The sequence below is a fragment of the Carassius carassius genome, chromosome 35 (assembly GCF_963082965.1).
Source record: "Carassius carassius chromosome 35, fCarCar2.1, whole genome shotgun sequence".
NCBI lineage: Eukaryota > Metazoa > Chordata > Actinopteri > Cypriniformes > Cyprinidae > Carassius > Carassius carassius.
In genome coordinates, this window is record NC_081789.1 from 18,322,697 (window position 1) to 18,337,053 (window position 14,357).

Here is a 14,357-nt window from a genome sequence, read left to right on the forward strand (position 1 = left end):
TAGCTTTGCCCGTCTGTGTTCAGTAATCACCCTCTTTGTCTAGTTTTTGCCGAGCTGGATTAGAGTTAAAATGATGACTGACTAATCCTTTGATTTCCCTGTGCTAAATAAATTTTAATCTACTGGTCAAACATGTTCTTGTGAAGTACAATACATACAATATGAAAGCGCTTACCAGTTACATAAATCGTAGTTTAACGCACATCTGTTTGAAAGCACTAGTCCCTTCCAATACATAAAAACAAATAAAGCAGAATTAAAAACGTCAGTCCTGCAATCGAAGTTGTCCCGATGAGTGACGCTCATATAATCACACGCTTTGTGTTCGCTGCTTTCAAATAAGGCCTACAAACATGGCTTACATTGCAATGATGGGGGTGAGGACCAAACACACACACACACACACACACACACACAAAGTCAAACACAGGCCACATATTTCACCTCCAAAAAACACATGGGAGGGGGTGAAATCAACGTTTAACAAGCCATCTAAAAATATACCCTGTTAAGCCTGTCAGACAGGTGTTATATTTCTACGGTCATCCTCTGTTAACTAACTTTAGCCTGATGAATGTTTTGACACGCTACCGCATGGGCCAGGAGCAGTGAGCAGGCGCCATTTGGAACGAGAGCCCGTTTTTCGCTGCAGATTTTGACCTTTCCGTGCTGTCATTTTCCCAGAGAAACAATAAAAGTTTAAAGTTCAAGTTGCTCAGTAAAGACGAAGCATCCAGCCTGCCGGTCCTGTAATTATCTAGTATTATAAACATAATCACAGGCCAGGTATCCCTGCATGCATTCCAGCGCCGCTAGCTATGCGCTAACTGGAGCGTTCTTCACGCAGGAATTTCACAAAACATGTCAAACAATCTATTAAAGCATGAATTACTGCTAACTAAGTTCTCCCGTGCAGGCCCTAATGCCTTTATATGGCAGCACGAGAGATCGTGCTCCTGATCTCCCTAATTTCTGGAGCCAGAGAATTACTAATTAACTTAAGGTCTGGGCCTATATTTAATTAGAGAGTTCTCCAAATGAACTTTAGACCAAAGGCATTTGCTTTTTAAACAAACTCTGTTCTGACAGCTGTTGCGAGTTTACCCTTGTATGCCCACAAAAAACATTTATTTTCAGAGCCATCATGGGGTCATTATTTCTTTAAGGAGGAACCGGAGTATTCCGCTTGAAAAGTGTACAGTTTAATTGGATTTCACTCCAAACAAACAACTGTCAGATGTAATTGGAATGAGCTGAAATTAGGGCCACAATATTCCATTATCAAATAAACGGAATGTCACGCAAACTACCGATTCAATTTTCAAAGTTAATTTCGACGAATCTGGCAGTAACGTCACTTCGTCCGCTTTCTACAATCACCAGACAAAATCACGTACGTAGTAAAATGATTCATCCTTTTTTTGACTCATTAAAAAAATCATTCATTTAATGGCATATTATAAGGGAGCCAAAAATTGTTTCTTTGCAGATGAAAAGGGCAAGAGACCGAAGAAATATCTGTGAGCAGTGCTAATGAAGAGAAACATTAAACGAGTCTGTGGTTATTGCCACTTACGCCATTTGAAAGCCTATATGGGCTGCTTTGGCCCGGCTGTAACATTATCAGTGCGCTGCAGTGGGGAAGGCCACATTGTGTTATGCTTTTCAGATCGCTAAGGCCTCAACAAGACACTGGGGGTATTTTAAGGTCAATGACAACCTAGATGAGAAAACAAACTCTGGATCAGCATAACCGCCAACTAATTAAAGCAAAGAAAACACATTATACCTACAGCTCTGAATGGTAATAGTCAGGGGGAAGAATGATTTGTTTTGCTATCAAATGCCATGCAGTAATAAGTATAAAGCTGCGGTGAGAGAGTGTTTTGAAATGCAAAGCCCAGATGCGAGCGCATGAAATGGCACATATACATTTGTTTCAACAAATCTCAGTCTCGCAGGCATTAAATGGAAAATAATCTGGCTTTCTCAAAAAAATATTGGTCGAGCCCCCATTCATCGTCAGATTTAACAACCCTCCGGTCCGTCGTTCATATGCATCGCTTGATCTTCGCAAAGGCCTCTGATTTGATTTTATATGAAACACCCCAAAGGACCTCAATTTTCCTTAATGGTTTTTTCATATGCTTTCCATAGGTCTTTTTTATTACACTTTCTTTGATTGTCCATAAATTAAATGGTTATGGGCACAGCAAGCAGGGCTCCCTATTGTCTCCACATAAAACTAAAAGAAATCTCCCTCCAAAAAAAAAAAAAAAAAGGACAAGGTGAGGCAGAAAATCGTTGTTTCTTCAAAAGCCCAAAATACAGACGACACCATTATCTTTTTTCTCTTGGCTCAATGCAATACTTTGTTCTTTTTATTTCACGACCACGATTCTCTAACATGAGCTCCGCTCGCTACGCATTTAATCTCATTCTGTTGCTACACGTCATTAAAACGAAAAAGACGACGACCCACGCCGGGACACACAAAACCAGCCTTCAGTCCATGCCACTCATCTGCCCTGATGGAAAGTCTAACCCCCTTTAAAGCAAATAATTAAAGATGATTCCAACACACATGCCAGACCAGAGCGAGACAGGATATGAGAAGTCTAGCATTAACCAAATACTTCTCCGGGGACTTCTCTTGCTCAGCCTCTGGACTAACACAAACACTGGGCCAGTGTCATGTCTGGAAAACTGCTCTTTTTCTTCATACACATACACACAGGTGGAACAGCCATGTTAATATCCTCATCACAGGGCCAGATGAACTAAGCGGCATGAATATTCATGAGGGCAGGCTCTCATTTATCTGTTTACATAAGGCACTACCGGTCATACATATTCAATTATGGCCTCATCCCTCTCTTGACGACTAATAATGGGCTTGTTATCCAGCAACGAGGGTGCGTACGATTTTTATCTGAATGGAGCACCTATAAATTTTTATCTACATATGGAGGGAGAATCAGGAAGAGGATATCAGAGTTAAGCTCAACCTTTCCCCAAATAATTGTACTTAGACATGAAATAAAGTGCTTCACAACAGCTGTGGCAATATGACAATCCCTGCATGATATTTAATGCACACTTGGTTGCTGTGATCTGGAGAGACACAAATCTTTACGAGATTATCTTGTTGCACGGTATCTCAGCTGCTTTGAAAAATGACACAGTCAAATGCTTAAATATTATTTTACAATAGATTCAAAATATTTTTATGTAAAACTCCTAAGTCTCATAGAAAAGAACAGCTTGTTTTTACATGCCACCTGATCAAAAAATATAACATATCAGGGGCCTTTCAATCTTTAGCTGCCAATAGTCTCTGCAATAATGACTGAAAACTAGAAAACCAGTGCATTCACTGGCTCAGGAATGGCTATATGGACACAGCTGCGTTTACATAAGCTAAATGCTCTGCTCTTCTTCTTCTTTAATCTGAATTGTTTCTTTAAAAAATACTCTGTGGACTTTGAACACAATATTTGGTCTATTCCGTTCATTTCTATACATGACTGCATTTTCCAGTGAAATGCCTAAACGTTTCTTTAGTTAGATTTGCCCCCCCCCCCCCCCCCTCCCATTTTTAATATCCTGTAGCAAAGGCGTCACAAAAAACCAAAGAAGGCCTGAGAATACGAAGGGGGAAAATCCCCTTCTCCGATGAGACGCAAGCTGACAGTAAAAGTAATGTAATCCTGACTGGCAGAGGACCAAGAGCAACAAAAACATTTAGATAACTGTGCTCAAAAATGAAAGTTCTCAATGAGGACAAAAATTACATTTCCTCACGATAACAAGTCCTTCTCATAACAACCCTTACGATTGTTTGAAATGTCCATGTCCTCATCAGTCATGTGTTCGTACACATCGGTAGGAACAGCATGTAAGTCGCGGAAAAGCAAGAGATGTTTTAACTACATCCAAGCTGCAGAGTAAAGAGAGCACATCTCGAGGGCCGGTGGTGGGGGAAAGGGGGACAATCCACAGCATACAAGTTTCACTTGGCAACCGGGCCCACATCAACATCTGGTTGAGCTTGTCAGTACATGCCTGATTCAACCAGACACTAAAGCATGACTTGTCTAACAGAGAGTCTTGTTTGAAATGAACAGACGTGAAGCGTCATCCACGGTGTATCCTTTTCTTTAGCGCCGGGGTTAAAAAGACTGACATCGCCACCTTTCACAATCGACTCAAAGCTACTTGCTTTTCACCCCTGGAATGGTCAGAAAAAGAAACAGAAGTGAAAAGAAGAATAATCGTTTTGTTCGTGATAACCTGTGAGCACTTATCCCGGCTACAATTCCTTTCCCTTAATCATTTGCATATGAAAGGATAGCTCTAGTCTATAAAAGGTCAGTGAAAGATGATCAAGGCCTCACAGAACACAACAAAACACGAAAAAAACGTCTCTGGCGACCACAATGTCAGTGACGCTGAGATCACGGAAGCGGCGCTCACGTCACACCGGCACCTTCCCCCCAAAACAAAAAACTAGAGCTAGAATCCGACCATCCTCCAAAACGCCTCATCTATAATATATGAGTGCCGTATTAAGCGTTTTCTTTTTCACACACGCACAAGCACACATAAAATTCAGGCTTGGAATGTTTTAACAAAAGGATTACAAACATATTCCTGGTGTTCTCGATCAAAACCGCTCCTGTTTATATTGAGAACTGTAAAAGAACAAAAATAAATAAAAAGTAAGAAGTATTTCTAGCGTTCAATCAAAACCTGTTTAAATTGAGATTGACACTGGAGGAAAAAAAAAATCCCATCTCTGCAGAATCCACTCCCTAGCTCTGCTATTGTGCCTGAACGCTACTGAATAAAGCATACGGGCTGCTATTTACCAGTTGAGAGACACCATTATCATACATATTACTTCACATGATGGCAAAATCTGCAGGCATCTTGGGAGGCTTCAGGAATATGAAGCCTGTGCCTGTTGTCTCAAGTCCTCGACAAACATCTTTGGGGACAAGCGGGGCCTGGAAAGAAAGGACAAGAAGGCACCGTTTCCATCTCGCTTTCATCTAAGTCACTCAGTCAACCATTCAGTGCCCCATTCAAAGCCGCTGTGCATTATGCAAAAAAATGCTAATCCTTTTCCGATGCTTTTTACACTTGTACAAACCCTGCATTCCCTTTCCTGAAAAGCAATTATATCAGTTTACATTTCTGTCAAAAAACAGGATTACTTAAGGAGAACTAGCACTGCAGCAGGCTTCCACCCATCTATAGCTGAAGGAAACCAGAGATTATCTGCGAGAGTATTTTTTCCCCTCCTCTTCCACTCTCTTTAAAAAAAAGTGAAGAGGCCTAAAGAATGTGATTTAATTAGCCAAAGGGAAAAGAATAGATCTTTAGTTGCTGTGGAAACTCTTTCTGACCTGACCTTCTCTTTGCAAAAAGTCCCGAACTGAACGAGCCTCAGTCTGGTCTATTAATCAGAAACAAATTATGAAAGAATGTTGTCGGCCTGAATAATGCTGCCCATTCTGTGGTGAGATCAGCAACAGCCTTCGCTCTTGCTTTCATTGTCTTTCAGCGCGTTTGACAGCCTGACATGACGAATGAGATCAGGAAGACCCCGGATTTGCATATGCAAATTCCCACATGAGGGAAACGTGTCTAAACAAGTGTTATCGTGAGGCAGATTAAGTAAGCCGTCGTGCTTTTGCTGTTTTTTGGGGGCCACCGCCATAGACAGGGCTATTAGTCAGCACAATTAACCCCATCTCCATGGCTACTAATGAAATTTTGCCATGGTACGACTTAAATTAGATAGCTGGTTATGCGTTGCCACCGTCCGACTCCGAATCCATTATTTGGCCCAGGAACAATGAGCCGTTTGTGCTCAGCTGATCTTCACCAGCTGAACAAACCTCTGAGTTAACAATTTGCATATGTTAATAAAATTATGTCCTAATTACATGAAACTTGTACATAGTCAAATGCACTTTCCCTAGGCGCTATGGAGCTTGAACCCCATCCAAGTGTTTAACCCTTCAGAAAGCCTCTAAGCAGGGGAGGCTCTTTCTGCCTCAGAAATGCCTCGGGGCTGACACAAAAAGGCCCCCCTTAATACATTAAGCCAGCTCCTGACTTCTCAGCTTTCCACCCACTGCTCTACGGACTGGGGCAAGTACTGCATCCTCCGAACCAAATTCAGTTGGGCCCACAACAAAAGCCCTATAGTTCCTCTAACAACAAAGTGACAGTTTTCCCAATGTTATCTATGAGGAGTGCACACACAAACACACACATACAGAGGTTATTAAGCGGTTAATGTGCTCAGGAAACCACAACAAGCACTGGCAACTGAGTACATAAAATACAGAGCTCAAATAAGTTCTTGATATAAAATTGAGAAGCATTTCTTCAAGAAAATGACAGCGGGAAAAAATGGACAATATCTTATCGCAACGACATTAAGCTTGTGAAATTGTAACAGACAGGGAATCTTAAAGGAAACCATACAGTCGCAGCCAGATTAAAAAGGCCTTTGTCCTGCACCATATAAAAAAAATTTCCTTCGTTGCCGGTAAAATTAAATTGGTCTGTTAAAAGGTTTAAGATGAGACCAAATGAAAAAAAAAATTCTATCACATATGAAATTCATGCCGCTCTGTGAAGCGTAGCCCAGATGGTACGAGATGAATAAAAAACAAACACCTAATGATAGACAGCAGAAAGCTCAGAGGACTCTGAAAAAAATCATTCCTGCTTCTCAGTATTGCTGACCAACAACGAATTTCCACGACTGCAATGAATTAACAAGACGTGCTCCGGTGAATTGAAGCTCTTGGTGCTCTAAATGGTTCATATCACCACATTCAAAAATAGAAACCGTATTTACCTGTCTAACCCTGTACAAAGCCTTCACGGAAAAACAAATGGTATACTGCAGCATTTTAGGGAGAAACTGATACCATCAGTGATCACTGGTCTTGTGATTTATTTTAATTTTTTAAGATGGATGCTGTCAAATGTGTGCATATATTATGAGTGTGTTTCTCTACCTGCATGTGTATGCAAACATTAGAGTGTGTGTGTGTGTGTGTGTGTGTGTGTGTGTGTGTGTGTGTGTGTGTGTGTGTGTGTGTGTGTGTGTGTGTTTGAATGGAGCTTCTCTTTTACAACTATCAATACCGGGATAACCACATATTAGCATTCAACCGAACACGCAGTCATCTCTCAGCCTTTTAGCCAAATTGGGTGTCTTAATGTCACAAAGCAGTGGCAGTCAACCTCTGCACGTTGCCATAGGAGTTTCAGTACTGAACAGCAGAACGCTGTGATAGGCTTGTAGCAAGCCACTCCGCAGAGCCAGATTTTAAATCATCCAGCCTCTTCTATTAGACTTGAGATTTATTGAGGTAGAAACCATAAAAAATGAAGAAGGGAAATTTAATCCCTGAAATATTGATTTGCACATTAATATCATATAGGCAGTGGGCAATTTGGCTTCATGGAAATGACACATTGTCGACCCTAGGAGAAGCCTCAGCCAATCTTACTGCAGAACATGTCTCAAGAGTTATTAAAGGCTCCTCTCGTTGGCTTCACAATATTCCGTGCTACCTCCAATCAATCTGTGCACTGTATGAAATTATGTGGACACAAAAACGCAAAACCCATCTGATATTAAATCAAAGCATGCTTAATAGATCCAGATGCCTTGTGGTGCCATAAAACGTCTCCATTTAAATGAACATTTCTAATTACATTAATGCAACCTGAACCACAATTTTTCTAAACCTTTCGTGTCTTTCAGTGACAGCAGATCTCAGACACAACCTTTTTAAAAAATATGATTTTTACATAACAGAACAAAATTTCTGAATGGAACACAGCCTTTTATTCAACAGAAATAAAAATTATTCAAGCTGAAAATATAGATTTAATATCAAAATAGAGATAACACTTTTACATACAATACAAAAATATGTACATAATAATAATAATAATAATCGCGTTATTACTGAAACAAAAATAATCTAAATAAAAATAAAATAAAACTATTAATGAAAAACGAATCCAATAAAAAATAGATGCAATTCCCGTGCAGTTCCAATTTGCAAACAAATCCAGGTCTCCACAAAGGATCGTATTAATACAAAAAGCGTACACATCCACAATTTCTAACGTAGAAAATCAATCGCAGCTCATTTAATACACAAGCAAGCAAACATGCTGCCAGCGGAAAAACTACTTGAAATCGTACAAAACACGGAGATCCAGACAGTGAAAATCTGCTGGTTGAGAGAGCAGAGAGCGCAGACACACCGCGGCTCTGAGCTCTGCCTCCCCACTGCCTGGGTTTTTTCTGTGCTCTCAATGGAAGCGATCGATGCCCTTGTCACTGTCGCGTTCCAATCGGAGCCAAGACTCTGCCTCACACTCACCATCAACCCAAAAGCCAAGCGCTCACACACGTCACGGTCTTCAATGCCAATGTTAACGTTTTACCACAAAAAAAAAACGAAAACTCTCAACTTTAAGAATCTGCGTTACCGACCTTACTATAAACTCGGGGACAATTCTCTAAGGAAAAACGTAAAGGGATTGAAAGGAGAAGAGAAGGAAACTTACGGGCAAGACAGAGGAGACGAGTAGTTTAAACACGGAATGGGCTATCTGATGAAAATAGGAATGATTTCGGTCCTTTTTATTCCGTTTTCCACAGACACGAAGGAGTCCGGGAAATGGCAGAAGAGACCCTCGGCTGCTGTTAGAGTTCAATCGCTCCTATCGTTACCATCATCCGAGCCGCAGCGTGGAAAGACTGTTTTACACGTTGCAGGTAACATAAATATACAAAGAAGCGTATTTTGGTTATCCGAGGAGAACTGTGCAGATTTTGAGTCTATCTCAAGATACATGACGGAAAACACCGGTCCGAAGCGACTTGCGTCGTCGTGTCAAAACGTAGCCTGCGCGTTTCTTACTGTTACAGGATATTGTTCTCGACACGTTACCTTTTCAAACAGATGTTTTATAAAATGTAATGACGTGTATTATTGTAAGATACGCAATTTGGTCAAATTTAAGGAAGCCCTGCTGTTTAGCGTCTGCTGTGATGAGGCGAGTCAACACAACAGCCGCGAGTGTACAAATCAGTCCACTTTTTACTCCGTATCAGCGAATAACGGTGGAAAATAGAGCGAAACTTAACATTTACGGCGGTTTGCTTGCAAATGAAACAAAATAGAGTCTGGAACCGGTTTACGATAGATACGGTAGGACAACATCGCCTGACAGTTCGCGGCTGTTCGGCAAAACGAATGTTTTACAAACTGAGAGGAAAATATTTAGGCTGACATTTGTAGAAATTATATCACATAAAGCCGTAATCCGACAGCAAATTAGCGCAGATTCAGCAGAGCTAGTCGCGAAATAAAATCAATAATCGACCTAAATTTAACACCAACTAACGTTACGTTAGCCTACTCACTAAAAGTTGAAGGGGAAAAAAACTTACTTTCTTCCCCCGCAGTTCCCTCCGATCCCTCTCTTGATATTTGCTTTTTCTGAAGAAAATCACATCCAATGGTCGCGCAAGTGGGTAACAAAAAGAATAAAAAGAAAAAAAGTAACAATAATCCTCCAATTTTATTGGCAAAAACGTAAATACTACAGTAAGAGGCGATCCTTTGGGTCCGGCTGTGTAAAAGATGTGTCGACGACTGCCTAGCAGTTTCGGTTGTGGAGGGGTAAGGGAAAGGAGGTAAGGAAATGAAAATCCGATATGTCTTTATTCTGCTAATTATTATCGTTTTAGCCCTGTTTAAAAAAATGGCTGATTAAGTTGAGTGCGCATGTCTTTGTGTGTCTATTCTCGATATGCACTCTGGGAATGAGAGAGAGAGAGAGAGAGGGGGGGGAGTGAGCGCGAGAGGGAGGGAGAGAGAGCGCGAGGCAGAAAGAGAGACGTAATTAGTGAGGTGATCAACAGTCTCCACATTGCAAATGACGCGCCGTTTCAACTTGGAGAGCCGAAGGGCTGTACGAGCCAGATTCCTAAAATGATCTAATAGGGGGGAAATCTTTTTCGGTGGGCAAGACGTCCTGTAACGGCCTGGAACATTTTGTGGGACAAAAAGAGATTTTTTTGTACTTTTTGAGTCATACCTGTAATCAAAGCTGTTTATTTATTTATTTTATTAACCAAAATACCAAAATAAAAATAAATAAATTAAGAAATGTTCAAGACAACGTGTTATAGTATGGCCGGTTTAAAATATTAAGTCTGCCTGCTGTTATAAAAAAAAAGATTAAATATCTACATTTTGTTTGTAATGCACTCGGCCTAAATTTCATGAAGATTTAGCAATGCTTCCTTCACGATTTTTTTTGTTAAAGACAAAAATAATGATACACTCGAGACGCTTCGGTTTATGAAAATGTAGCTACATATTTCGAAAAGCAGAAATATTTGGACACTATAGTGTTCCAATAACATCCGTTTGCATTGTAGGGAATATATATATATATATATATATATATATATATATATATATATATATATTAAATTATATTAGAAAACAACATAAGTGAAATGGTATTTTTTTTGCTATTCCCATATAGTAGTCCTACAGTAGCAAATAAAAATAAAGAGTTAAATGCAACGCAAATGAAGAGAAATCATGAGAAAAACATAAATAGCCTACTGTACAGGTGTCGATTATTATGAGCTGTTATCCGCGTGACATGTAAAATGTCAATATCTGAGCAGATTAAATGGACACATCGTCTATCAGTTGTAGATGCTATGTATTTAAAATTATTTTCAGTTACTGTATTGGTAACCTGGTGTATTGTAGGCTATTGTAAGAGAACATGCAGATGTGGATATCATTTAGCTTTTAGAGATATTTAATGACACATGTGTATGACACATTTTTAATGACACGTGTGTAACTACTCATTTCTTTTGCAAACAAAATTGATATGTAAAGTTAAATAAGATTCAAATAATAAATCACAGAATATTTATAGAGAGTTCAAAATAAACCTCAAAAAGTACACTACTTGACAGTAAATGTGCCTCGGACTTAAAGCCCATAGTAACCTATGCCTGGTTTTGGCTTATGAACTTTATTTACATCCTTCTATTTCACTCATCAGGCTTTTAGTTCATATTAAAACACGCATGCAAATGCTCCGATTTATTATAGCCAGTTTGGATCTCCTAAAATGTCGCCATTGAAATGAGACCCGATAACATGTTAATCGTGAAGAAAATCAAAAGATCGACTCTCCTTTATGAAAAAATCGAAAGTGTTGAATTGAGCGAGGCTCTGTTTCCGGAACGCACGATAAGGATGCGTATACCGGAGCTGTCTTTGCAGTAAAACACGAGCCCTTGGATTGGCATGTCTACTGTGGGTCTTTGGATGGGCGAGAGGTGGTCAACAGAGGCGTTACTTCTTCACCCCTGATCCACTGTTTCTAGTCCTCGGGGACTCATGCCTGCCAGACCCAAGTGGTGCTTCGGCAGGATGAACGAGAGAACAGAAACAAGACCGAGACGAGCTTGCATTAGGACACGGAGAGCTTCAGATTTTACCTTCATATAAACGCAAAGCAAATGCGGCGGAGTAAAGGTTATTTGCCAGCCACTGACGACTGTATTTCTGCTGCTCACCGCGGAGGACTTTAAAACTATTGATTTAAAGGTCTCACCTCTTATGCAAGTAGGCTATACTTTGACGGATACATTTAGCGTAGTTATAAGAGCTGTGCTGTCTTTTGAACTGTTTTGTGCTGTAAAATGGAGAAAGTGGAAGCTGCGTGGCTGATATAGTGCTCATCTTAGTCTGTGGCACTTTCAAATGTTATCGTGGCCACCCTCGTACTTTCTGCTCTTCTTTCTCTCAGGCTATCTGACAAACATCGCTTTGTTTGCGTATCATTTCATCTTAAATGAATTAAAGATTGTATTTTGTTGCAGTATGTTTTTGAAATGGAGATTTTTCCTTTTATATTTATTATTATTATTATTTTGTTTGGTAAAAGCCAGTATGTAGTGTAGCCTACAATACTCGCATTTATCATTGCCGATTAGCCTGTTTGTTTATTGTCATATTTCAATGTATATTCCTCATTTTCAACTATATTGATATAGCCTACAAACAATATCACAAGCTTTGCTCACTTTTTTATGACATTGTGAAGTACCTATGAGACGTAGGCTACCAAAAACTGCATGAATATTGATTTAAGTGAGATGCAATCATCATTCAATTCGCGACATGTGATTTCTTATATGCTAATTGTCTTTCTAAAAGGTACGATGTCTAAAAATGACTTCAGGGTTTCTTTTTTGGTTCTTTGCTCGTACCTAATGAGTGAATGACTGTCCTGCCCCACAAATGAAAGGCTTGTCCAAATCGCCTGGCGCCCTCTGGGGTTTGAGAGGTCACGTTTTGACAGTAACTGACCCTTTGTAGCCGCATAAAACACCTTCCAAAATGTTCTGCTAACGGAGAATTAAGTCCCATTATAAATTCTCAACTCTCTCTCTCACACACACACACTTCAAGAAAGTTTTCAATATTTGTGGAAGACGGGGAAACCTCTGTGCAATAGCCTGTAACAAACGTAGCCGAACATGCATTATCAAAACGAAAACATCTAAATGTAGGCTATTTAAAACAGAACTGATTAGCTATAAAATCGCTTTTCATGGCACTATTTAGTAAAGTCGGCCAGGCAAGTGTTCACAAAATTGATTACACTGAGAGTAAACAACAACAAAATAGCCATAAAACTACGCCACAGTATTATTTATTTCAAAGTCAAAAGATACCGATGTAATTTCCCCTAAAAGTCATACCGTTCAAAACATGTCCCACACTGAAATCTCACAGTTCTCTCTTAAAAACAAGAAAAAGCTAACATCCACCACAAAAAACAAGAAAAAATCTCCGTCATCTGTAGGCTATAGGCTACGACCAGCTCGCTTTTGTCTTTTAAAAATGACAGTTCCACTAAAGCGACATATTTCACGGCGCAAACGGTTTAAAACATATTTTTTGCGTTATATATTCCCATCTTTTGTTTATAAACGGCAGCTAAAAAGAAAATAAATCGCGTGTACCTTTGGTATAAAAGGGCATCCCGGTGTCCTGTGTCTCTCTGATGCTCCGCTTATAGCATATGGAAACTCTTTAGAAAATGCCTAGATTTGGCACATTGTCATTGAAAAGAGCGGAGCGCGGTGATGCTGGAACACAAAATGGGAAATAAGTTGGGGATTGGGTGCAGCCTCCCTCAATGCGGACTTATCTAACTTTAATTTCATATACCGCAATGACATGTCATTCTGAATGATTTGAAAAATTAGAACACTCTCGTGATTTTCAAACAGAGTAGGCTAAGAAAGTGCTTCTTCGCACAATGCTTTTGCGCGTTCGTATAGCTATATATTTAATAAGCTATTAATTTGCTTTTATGTATAACACAAACAAATACAAGATTGCGTGAACAATCTGTAAACGACGTCGTGGCAAAATCACTGGCAACGTAAAATCGAGTTTCACAAATGCTTGTTTGCAAAACACTGGACTTTCGATCAATGTATTGGGACATTTCGATCGATTATATAAACGAAAATCCATATACGACATGAGAACGGTATCAGCACGACTTTCACCTTTCATGAGAAACAAAACGAAGTGGCAAAGAGCAGTGAGAACATAAATAAGCGATTCATTTTATTAGAAAAATACAAAACAATAACATTTGCTAACAACAACATGCAATGTGTATCAAAAATTAAAAATAAGGTTTAATGTTAAAGATAGGCTATGTAATATAAATCTGAATATTTTCGCCTACCTATTTCACTATGAAATAAAGGTATAAAATAATTCATTGGCATGCTAAATGATGCACCGCGCTGAAACTACAGAGTTTAATTGACAGCCGTCAATATGATTATTCTATAATGTTTCTGTTTAGATGTGGTAAAATCACACGTGCTCCCAGCTGCTGGGTCCCGGGATCACGGATGAGGGAGGCGGCCAGGCACACGGTGCCATTCTGTTTATTTGATAAAGAAAATCAATGAGAATGACTGTGGACTATTTAGCCAGACGTTTGAGAGGGGGAAATGGTTGGTTGAAAAGTGACTTCAGTTGGCTGGTCGATCTCATCGGGAAATGTACACTAAACTACACTCTCAGAGACACACTTGGTCCTCTCTTTGAGTCCATTCACCCCCACTGCCCCCTCCCACTTGGCCCTTTGCTCCTCGTGGTGCGGAGGTTTTCATTGTTGATCCCTCTTTAATAGACAAACGGGCAGGAGTTGCGTCTCCGGCCATCTAT

General features: G+C 39.8%; 1 protein-coding gene across 3 annotated transcripts in view; it reads right to left on the reverse strand.

Annotated features, from left to right (window-relative positions):
* zfhx4 (zinc finger homeobox 4) overlaps window positions 1–13,247 on the reverse strand; it is a 75,919-nt gene extending 62,672 nt beyond the window's left edge. For 2 of the 3 annotated variants that reach the window (XM_059524719.1, XM_059524717.1), the window contains exon 1: window positions 9,506–9,793. The gene's annotated coding sequence lies outside the window, so the exon portion shown is untranslated. Of the gene's footprint in view, window positions 1–9,505; window positions 9,794–13,126 lie in introns of those variants that run through there. The other variant, XM_059524718.1, reaches the window with a different exon arrangement.
* Window positions 13,248–14,357: the final 1,110 nt, after the last annotated feature.